We start from the raw sequence: 11024 nt of genomic DNA, 5'->3' as shown, positions 1-11024 counted from the left end.
TTAAAAACAGTAAACTAGTGAAAAACAGGTAAAAATCCTTTAACTCAATTTAACTTCATGAAAAACCTTTTCCAACAATTAAGCAGGTAGTTGACAGCCAATTATGAAAAATAAACACATAAAGGTTCGCCCCTCAGGCACAGTATCAACAAATCTACCCCTCGGGAAATATCTCAGAACAATACCAGCCCCTCGGGCTTAATCTCACATCATAATGGGTACCAGCGCTCACTAGGGGTGTACAGACTCCTGGAGGGGCCTCTTACGGCCCAAGCGCAATATCAAGCCATCTCGTGACATCATCATTAGGCCCTCGGCCTCATAATTAGTATCAAATGTTTCCTCACAACATATGCCCTCGGCCTTACTCAGTCAAAATCATCACAAGCCACTCAGGCAATAGTAAAACATGATTCTCAGCCCAAAAATATCATTTAAAAGAACATTTAAGTATTTAAAACATAGTAAATATGGTTGAGTACAAAAATAGTGAAATATAACCTGACTGAGTTCAAGTATAAAGTCAAAACAGTGAGAAAATACCATTAAAATACCCGAAGGGTTCAAATAGTTGGCACAAGGCCCAAATATGACATTCAACCCAAATCATGATGATAGCAAATAGATTTCAGTCAAATACGCGGTAAAATAATCATTCGGGACGGACTAAGTCACAATCCACAATGGTGCACGACCCCACGCTCATCATCAAGCGTGTGCGTCACTTCAATATAGCACAACGATGTGCAATCCGGTGTTTCATACCCTCAAAACATCATTTATAATCATTACTCACCTTGAACCAGTCAAATCTCTAGCTCGCGATGCCTTTGCCCCTCGAATCGGCAACCACTCACGTCGAATCTATCCAAAATCAAAATGAGGACGTCAAAATATGCTAAGGGAACGAAGCCCAAACGAAAATAATCAAAATACAACACAAATCCCGAAATTACCAAAACCTGACCCCCGGGCCCACATCTCAAAATTCGATAATTTTTACATCAATAGATTCCTTATCTCCCCACGAGTTCATACATATCAAAAATTCTGAAATTCGACCTCAAATGGTCCTTCAAATCCTCAATCAAAGGTCTAAGTTTCCAAGCTCTAGTTCTTCAATTTTTGGCTTATTTCCATGATCATTCACATTAGAATCGAGTTTTAAGTCCAAGAATCTTACCTCCAAGTGATTCCCCTTGAATCCCTCTTCAATCCCCTTCAAAAAGCTCCAAAAATGACCAACAATGGAGGAAATAAACCCCAAAATCGCGGACAAGTGAGTATTTAAACATTCTGACCAGGCCTTAATTCCTTCTTCACGAACGCGGTCAACGCCTCGCGTTCGCGAAGCACAAAAATGACTTTGACCAAAAATTCTCTTACACGAACGCGACATGCCCATCGCGAATGCGATGGTTCCTCAGACTTACCCTTCGCGAACGCACTCCCTCTCTCGCGAATGCGATGAACACCTCGACCTCAAACCCAGGTGACCAATTTCCTCTACGCAAACGCATTGCCCTTCTCGCGAACGCGATGCACGGACATCCAGTCCTTCGCGAACGCGGAGCCTTCCTTGCGAACGCGAAGGCTAAAATCATCTGCCTTCTCAACTAACCCTTCGCGAATGCGAAGACCTATTCGCGAACGCGAAGGTCAAATTCTCTGCAACACTTCAGCAGTTTTTTTGCAATTCCAAACAACAAGAAATGATCCGATTGACCACCCGAAACTTCCTCGAGGCCCCCGGGACCTCAACCAAAGGCACCAACATATTCCAAAGCCTTATTCAAACTTGTACCAATGTTGAAAACACCTCAAACAATATCAAATCGACCAAAACACATCGGATTCAAGCCTAAGTTTCCAAAAACTTCTAAATTCTGCTTTTGATCAAAAACCCAACCAAACCACGTCCGAATGACCTGAAATTTTGCACACACGTCTCAAATGATACAATGGAACTATTGCAACTCTCAGAATTCCATTCCGATTGCTATATCAAAATCTCACCTACCAACCGGAAATCGCTGAAAATCCAATTTCGCCAATTCAAGCCTAAATCTACTCCGGACCTCCAAAACCCATTGCGATCACGCTCCTAAGTCCCAAATTACCTCACGGAGCTAACCAAACTATCAGAACTCACATCCGAGCCCTGTAATACATAAGTCAACATTCGGTTGACTTTTCCAACTTAACCTTCCTTAAACTACTAAGTGTCTTAAACCTTACCAAAATCATTCCGGATTCGATCCAACCAACCCCGATACCACGTAACACAGATAAAAAAGGCATAAAGAAGCAGAAATGGGGAAAACGGAGCGGTAACTCATGAGACGACTGGTCGGGTCGTCACAATTAGAGGCCTTTGAGTGATGATTTGAGGGACCAATTGAGGTCCGATTTTTATACTTTTGATATGACTGAACTCGGGAGAGTATGAGGATTCTGGAAATGTAAATTTTACCTAATTCCGAGATGTGGGCCCGAGGGGCGTTTTGGTCATTTTACCTAATTTCACGTATTAGCTTAGAATTTCTTTGTAGAATCAGTTACTTGAAGTGTTATTTACATTATGAAATTGAATTGAATAGATTCGGGCCATTTGGAGTTGAGTACTCGTGACAAGAGCGTGGTTTCGGATTGATTTGAGCTGGTTCGAGGTAAGTGGCTTGTCTAACCTTGTGTGAGGGACCTTCCCCTTAGGATTTGGTATATTTGATAGTTGAAATGCCTTGTACGTGAGGTGACGAGTGCTTACTTGAGCTAACTGTTGAAAATTCGGTTTTCTTTAAGTAATTTCAATTGTGTTCCTTTTACTTATTTCATTTTACTTGCAATTTAAACATGTTGTTAGCTTAGAAAAGGCATGTCTAATTGACTTAACTATTTTTTTGCTTAAACTGCCTTAATTGAATTATGTGAAGCATGTTAAATTAGAATTACCTATTTTACTTGGTACGAAATTGAGCTCAATTGAGTATTCTTGTGTTGCTGCTATGTGTTTTACTTTGGGACTACGGGACGGCATCACGGGAGATCCCCCTATACGTATTTATGATGTGAACTGAGGTGCGGGATACCAAGAGATCCCTGGCACGTATATTGAGAATACCAAGAGATCCTCGGGATACCAAGAGATCCCCCGTATACATTGAGGATACCAAGAGATCCTCGGGATACCAAGAGATCCCCGGCATATATATATTGAGGATACTGAGAGATCCCCGGTTATCATCCTTGTATGAGTGGTATTTTCTTGTGCTTTGTCTTTATCTCTGTTTCAGTTATTGTATTCCTTATTTTCTTGTATTAAATTCTTACTGTAGATTCTCAATTGTACTTTTTATCCAATTCTGTCTTCTCTATATTTATTTAATCTCAGTAGGGCCCTGACCTTCCTCATCACTACCCGACCGAGGTTAGGCTTGGCACTTACTGAGTACCGTTGTGGTGTACTCATGCCCTTTCTGCGCATGTTTTTCATGTGCAGATCTAGGTACTTCGACTCAGGCTTACCATCCTTGAGGCGAGGCGACCCTTCGGAGACTTTGAGGTACATCTGCCGCATCCACAGACCGAGGAGTCTCTCTCCATTCTCTCTTGTAGTTACAACCCTTCTGTATTTACTTGTTTTAGACTATTCAGCAAGAGCACTATGTAATATCCTTAGCTTGTGATTCATGGGTTTCCAGGTTTTGGGATATGTATTAGTTTTTGAGAGTTAAATATTGTGTATGCCGAGCGGCACTTTTAAACGTTGTTTTATTACCCTAGTTCTGTTTTAAATTGTTCTTCTTTTCTTCTGCAAATTTGGTTTATCTTCCGCATTTTAGGCTTCCCTAGTCGTAGAGACTAGGTGTCGTCACGATGGTTCACGGAGGGTGAACCGGGGTCGTGACAAGTTGGTATCAAAGCTCTAGGTTCATAGGAGTCATGGATCACAAGCCGATTTATTAGAGTCTCGCTGATCGGTATGGAGACGTCTGTACTTATCTACGAGAGGCTATGTACCTGTTAGGAAATTTCCACTTCATTTGATTTCCTTGTTGTGCGAGATTTTGACATCACAATTCTAAACTTCTGTCTTCTATTCTCTCAGAGATGGTGAGGACACGTGCTACCTAAGATGATCAGGCACTCGCGCCCCCTAGTGCAGCCGTCCGTGGTCGGGGCCGGGGTAGAGGCCGAGGACGCGCACGTGGTGCAGCCAGAGCACCTGCGCGAGCTGCCGCCGAGGTACGACCAGCAGTTCCAACCGAAGTCCAGGCCCCTGATACGCCTACTACTACTCTAGCTCTTCAGGAGACTCTGGCACAGTTCACGAGCATGTACACCACTTTGGCTCAGGCAGGTTTGCTTCCCCTTGCTGTAGCTACGTCTCAGGCCGAGGGAGGAGCACAGACTGCCGCCACCCGCACTCCTGAGTAGTGAGTGCATGTTGAGCAGGTCCCTGAGATTATTCTTGTACAGCCTGTAGTCCAAGATCAGCCCGAGGACAAGGCAACGACTTTCGAGGATGAGCAGCTGAGGCTTGAGAGGTTCAAGAAGTACAAGCCTCTCTTATTCAGTGGTCTAGCATCGGATGGTGCTCTGGGATTTCTAGATGAGTGTTACCGCATTCTCTGTACCATGGGTATATCAGGATCGAGTGGGGTTTTCTTCACTACTTTCCAGCTTCGAGGGGCCGCTTATGAGTGGTGGCGCACCTAGGAGTTAGACAGTACGGATGAGGCTACTTCACTAACTTGGACTCAGTTTTTAGATCTGTTCCTAAGAGAGTATATTCTTCAGAGCCTCAAGGATGTATGGCACGCAGAGTTTGAGCATTTGCACCAGGACGTTATGACTATCTCAAAGTATGTTGTCTGTTACACTAGTTTGGCTAGGTATGCACCAGCCTTGGTTTCTACTGTTCGCGAGAGGGTTCGCTGGTTTATTGAGGGCCTTATTCCCAGCATTAGGTCTAGCATGGCTCGTGAGTTGGAGATGGATATTTCTTATCAGCAGGCGGTGAGCATTGCTAGGAGGATTGAGGGTATGCATGCTAGGAAAAGAGAGGAGAGGGAGACCAAGAGGTCTCGAGAGTCGGGCCATTATTTTGGCGCCCGTGCCCCAGCAGCAGGTCGTCATGGTCGGGTTATATGAGCCGCCCCGTTCATTTAGCTCTTCCAGCAGCCAGTAGTGCTCCAGCTCCTCCTAGGCCTCAAGAGCCTTATTATGTACCTCCGGTATCTAGCGCGCCTCCCGCGCGGGGTGCTTTTAGAGGTCAGTCCAACAGACCTGGCCAGAGCCAGTCACAGCCACCACGTCCTCCTAGAGCTTGTTTTGAGTGTGGTGACACACGCCATGTGGTGAGGGATTGCCCTAGACTTGGGAGGGGTGCACCTCCGCAGACTTCTCAGCCACAGCGTGCCCTGCATAGTTCTCAGGCTATGGTTACAGGTCCAATTGCTACCCCACTTGCTCAGCTAGCTAGAGGTTGGGGAGGTAGAGGTCGCCCTAGAGGGGGAGGCCAGGCCAGATACTATGCCCTTCTTTCCCGTACCAAATCTGTTGCCTCTGATTTTGTCATCACAGGTATTATACTGGTTTGTCACAGAGATGCATTCGTTCTATTCGATCCTGGCTCCACTTACTCCTATGTGTCTTCTTATTTTGCTCCGCATTTGGGTGTATCTCGGGATTCTTTGATAACAACTAGGTCGGGAATCCAAATTAGAGTAAGAATTTGAGAAGTAAATGCGGAAACAATAACAACAAGGAATTGAACAACTAGAATTAAAGAGATGAAAATAAAGGATATGGGACGAATTCAAGGAAAGAATTCCAAGAACTTCCAAGAACGTAAGTTCTATAGCCTTGACAAGATCAAAGTAACAACGTCTTGATTTATGGAAGAAATCAAACGCCTTTACTTAAAAAGCAAATCAAAACAATAGATTCGGATCTTGACCACTTTACGAGTAACTTGAGACAACAATTAATAACTAGTATTAATCGCCTTCTAAGAATACCACAAAGGAATCAAAGATATCATAAAAGAGAAGTAATCTTACTACCTTGAACTAAGAACTAGTAAAGGTTGAAAGATAAATCTCAAAGCACAAGTAACAAAGGTTCAAAAGAACTCTCAAAGTATGATATACTTAATCAATAAATGTTGTATCTTATGAATGAGAAGAACTCCCTATTTATAGGAATACTAAGGCATAAAAGTCCTTAAAATTAGGTAGGGTGGTTGCTAAGGCATACAAAGTCATTACAATTAGGTAGGGTGGTTGCTAAAGAGTAAGAAAAGTCATTAAAATTAGGTGGGGGCGGCCAAGACCCTTTGGGGCAGATTTGGGCCTTAAAACAACTAGTTTGGGCCATTGGTTTGGACTCCAATTGGGCTCCTTTTGAAACACCCCCTTTTGGACCTCTTTTAAGGTCATTTTGAGCCCTATTGGTGGACTTCAAGGGCTGATTTGGTAACCCAATTTTCCTCCTCTTGGACTTCAATTTGGACTACCAAATAGTTGTAAAACTTGGACAATTCATCTCCTTTGGGCTTGAGCTCTTCCTCTACAATTAAAAGCTTCTTTATTTGCCATTGAAGTCTAGCAACCTTAGCTTGCAACTCTTTAGCTTGAGATCTTGTAAATGGCCTTAGAGCTTCCAAAACTCTATCATCTCTATCATTGTCCTTAACTATATCCTTGTTCTTGATGCTATCATTCCCCCCTTCTTGAAAAGAATTCGTCCTCGAATTCGATCCTACATCAAACAAAGATAAGTCAGCAACATTAAATGTGGCACTTACTTGGAACTCACCAGGAAGGTCCAACTTGTAAGCATTGTCCCCAATCCTTTCAAGGACTTGAAATGGGCCATCTCCTCTAGGATGCAACTTTGACTTCCTTTTGGAAGGAAATCTCTCCTTTCTAAAGTGAACCCAAACTAAATCTCCAGGTTTAAAAATAACTTGCTTTCTTCCCTTATTCTTTCTCAAGGCAGTTTGCTCATTTTTCTTCTCAATTGCAAGCCTTGTTTGTTCATGAATTTTTTTCATCATCTCAGCCTTTGTCCTACCATCAAGATTAGCAATATCATTAGTTTGTAATGGTAATAAATCAAGGGGAGTGAAGGGATTAAAACCATAAACAACCTCAAAAGGAGACATACCTGTAGAAGAATGGATTGTTCTATTGTAAGCAAATTCAATCATAGGTAAGTGATCTTCCCATGAAGTTAATTTACCTTTCAAAACAGCCCTCAACATGTTTCCTAAGGTTCTATTAACTACTTCAGTTTGTCCATCAGTTTGTGGGTGACAAGAAGTAGAAAACAACAATTTAGTACCTAACTTCCCCCAAAAAACACGCCAAAAGTGGCTCAAAAACTTAGCATCCCTATCACTAACAATAGTTCTAGGTATACCATGAAATTTGACAACCTCTTTTACAAAAAGACCAGCAACATGTGAGGCATCATTAGTCTTTAAACAAGGAATAAAGTGAGCCATTTTGGAGAACCTATCTACCACAACAAAAATACTATCCCTACCATATCTTGTTCTAGGCAAACCTAACACAAAATCCATGGAAATATCAATCCAAGGCGAAGTAGGAACAGGTAATGGCGTGTAAAGACCATGTGGTAACACTTTAGATTTAGCTTGTTTACATTCCAAACACTGTGCGCACATTCTTTCAACATCTTTTCTCATTCCAGGCCAAAAGAAATTTTCGGCCAATATGTCTAGTGTCTTTGGGACTCCAAAGTGTCCCATAAGCCCTCCACAATGTGCTTCCCTTACAAATACTTCACGTAAAGAGCAATTAGGAATACACAACTTATTTTCCTTAAAGAGAAAGCCATCTTGGAGGTTAAACCTCTCAAAAGGACTCAACTTACAATCTGCAAAAATTTTGCCAAAATCAACGTCATTAGCATAAAGTCCCTTGATTTGATCAAAACCCATTAATTTAGAAGTCAGGGTAGAAACTAAGATATACCTCCTTGAAAGTGCATCAGCAACAACATTTTCTTTCCCTTGTTTGTAAGAAATTACATAAGGAAACGTTTCAATGAATTCAACCCACTTAGCATGCCTTCTACTAAGCTTACCTTGACTCTTCAAGTATTTCAAGGATTCATGATCAGTTTTAATGACAAACTCTCTTGGCCACAGGTAATGTTGCCATGTGGCTAAAGCCCTTACCAAAGCATATAACTCTTTGTCATAAGTGGAATAGTTCAATGTGGCTCCACTTAACTTTTCACTAAAGTAGGCAATAGGTTTAGAATCTTGCATCAAAACAGCACCTATTCCTTTGCCCGAAGCATCACATTCAATTTCAAAAGATTTAGAAAAATCAGGCAATTGTAACAATGGAGCAGAACATAACTTTTCTTTCAACAAGTTAAAAGCATCATCTTGTTCTTTTCCCCATTTAAAAATCTTATCCTTTTTAATAACTTCAGTTAAAGGAGAAGCAATGGTACTAAAGTCTCTCACAAACCTCCTATAAAAACTAGCAAGTCCATGAAAACTCCTAACTTCAGTTACACTCTTAGGTTTAGGCCATTCTTTTATTGCTTTGATTTTCTCTTCATCAACCTCAACTCCTTTAGAACTAACTACAAAACCCAAGAAAATCACACGATCCACATAAAAAGTACACTTTTTAAGATTAGCAAATAAAAATTGCTTTCTAAGAACTTCAAAAACTTGTTTTAGGTGTTCTACATGCTCTTCTAAAGTGTTAGAAAAGACCAAGATATCATCGAAGTACACCACAACAAATTTTCCATGAAAATCCTTAAAAACATGATTCATTAATCTCATGAAAGTGCTAGGTGCATTAGTCAAGCCGAAAGGCATAACTAACCACTCATAAAGCCCATATTTGGTCTTAAAAGCAGTTTTCCATTCATCTCCAGGATTCATTCGAATCTGATGGTAACCACTTTTTAGATCAATTTTAGAAAAGATTTTGGATCCATGTAATTGATCCAACATGTCATCAAGACGAGGAATAGGGTGGCGATACTTTACCGTAATCTTGTTGATTGCTCTACAATCCACGCACATCCTCCAAGTTCCATCCTTTTTTGGTACCAATAGGACGGGAACCGAGCAAGGGCTCATGCTCTCTCTCACAAAACCTTTCTCAAGCAACTCCTCAACTTGCCTTTGAAGTTCTTTTGTCTCTTCTGGATTACTCCTATAGGCTGGCCTATTTGGGATTTGTGATCCAGGTACAAAATCAATTTGATGCTCAATGCCACGTAAAGGTGGCAATCCATTAGGAATATCTTCTGGAAAGACATCTTCAAAATCCTGCAAAAGAGAAGAAATACTACTTGGCAAAGAAGAAGTTAGCAACTCAGAATTAATCAAAGTCTCTTTGTAAGTAAGTAGTATTATGGGCAGCCCCTCTTTTCTTGCATTTAAACACTCTTTGGTTTTTATATAAAAACTCTCTTTTTTTCTTTCCTTAACCTCTTTCCTCTCACCAAGACTGTCTATTTTTTCATTCAAACCCTTTTTTATCTCTTCTCTCAAATTGCTGCCCTCTCTCTCTTTCTCTCGGCCATCTCTCTTTTTTTCTAATTCTTGGCCTTCTTTCTTTTCTTTTTCCTCAAGCTCACTTTTTATCTCTCCCCTTGGTTTTCCCATTGTTTCTCTTAATCTCTTTTGATCTTCAAACACTTGAGAAGGAGATAAAGGTGCAAGAGTAAATTTCCTGCCATTTAGTTCAAGAGAATATCTATTCTTTCTTCCATCATGAAAAACATTCCTGTCATACTGCCAAGGACGACCCAGTAAGATATGACAAGCTTGCATAGGTATTATGTCACAAAGAATATCATCCTCATATCTACCAACATTAAATGAAATCATGCACTGTTTGTTTACCTTTAGTTCACCACTATCATTTAACCATTGGAGTCTATATGGAGTAGGGTGTTTCATGCAGGCAAGTCCCAATTTTTCCACAAAGTATGAACTCACCACATTAGCACAACTACCACTATCAATGATCATAGAGCAAGTTTTTCCCTTTATCCCACACCTAGTATGGAATATATTCTCCCTTTGTTCTTCACTATTGCTTGCCAAATTGATAGTCATAATCCTTCTAACTACCCCAATCATGCCCTCATTAGGTAGTTCTACATCATCTTCATCACTCACATCTCCCTCTTCTTCTCCCTCACCTCTTTCACTCTCATATCCTCCATCTTCTCTAAGAATGATGTTTCTTCTACTTGGACATTCATGCATCATATGTCCCCTTCCTTTACATTTATGACATTGAATAGAACTAGAAGGTGTAAAAGGTTTAGGGTTAAAGGTTTTACCTCCCTCTTTGTTCTCAAATTTACCTTTACCCTTGTCTTCTTGAGGTCTAGAAGAACTCTTCATCTCATGATATGGCCATGGATTCTTGGAGATGGTGCTTGTCCGACCTTTCCACGAGCTAGTCTGCTTTCTTTTATTTTGATTTTCTATCTTTACAGACAAATCAACTAACTCATCTATTGTTACATATTGTTGTAATTCTACTACATCAGCTATTTCCTTATTTAAACCATTTAAAAACCTAGCCATTGTAGCCTCTTCTTCCTCTGTACAATTAGCTTGGATCATAGCCATATCCATAGCCTTAAAGTACTCATCCACAGACATGGACCCTTGCTTCAATGTTTGAAGACGTTGTTGTAGCTCTCTTTGAAAGTGTGATGGCACGAATCTCTTCCTCATCACCCTCTTCATCTCAGCCCAAGTAGCAACTGGTGCTTGTCCTTCTTGCAATCTGTCCCTAGCAAGCTTTTTCCACCAAATAGCAGCATAGTCAGAAAACTCAACAACAGCAAGTTTAACTTTCTTACCCTCAGAGTAGTTGTGACAATCAAAGATGGCTTCAACCTTTCTCTCCCAATCAAGGTACAAGTCTGGGTCCCTTGCTCCCTTGAATGATGGCATCTTCATCTTTATACTACTTATATTGTCATCTTCTACTCTA

The sequence above is a fragment of the Nicotiana sylvestris genome, chromosome 12, assembly GCF_000393655.2.
Source record: "Nicotiana sylvestris chromosome 12, ASM39365v2, whole genome shotgun sequence".
NCBI classification, from domain to species: Eukaryota; Viridiplantae; Streptophyta; class Magnoliopsida; order Solanales; family Solanaceae; genus Nicotiana; species Nicotiana sylvestris.
This window is presented reverse-complemented; position numbering follows the sequence as displayed.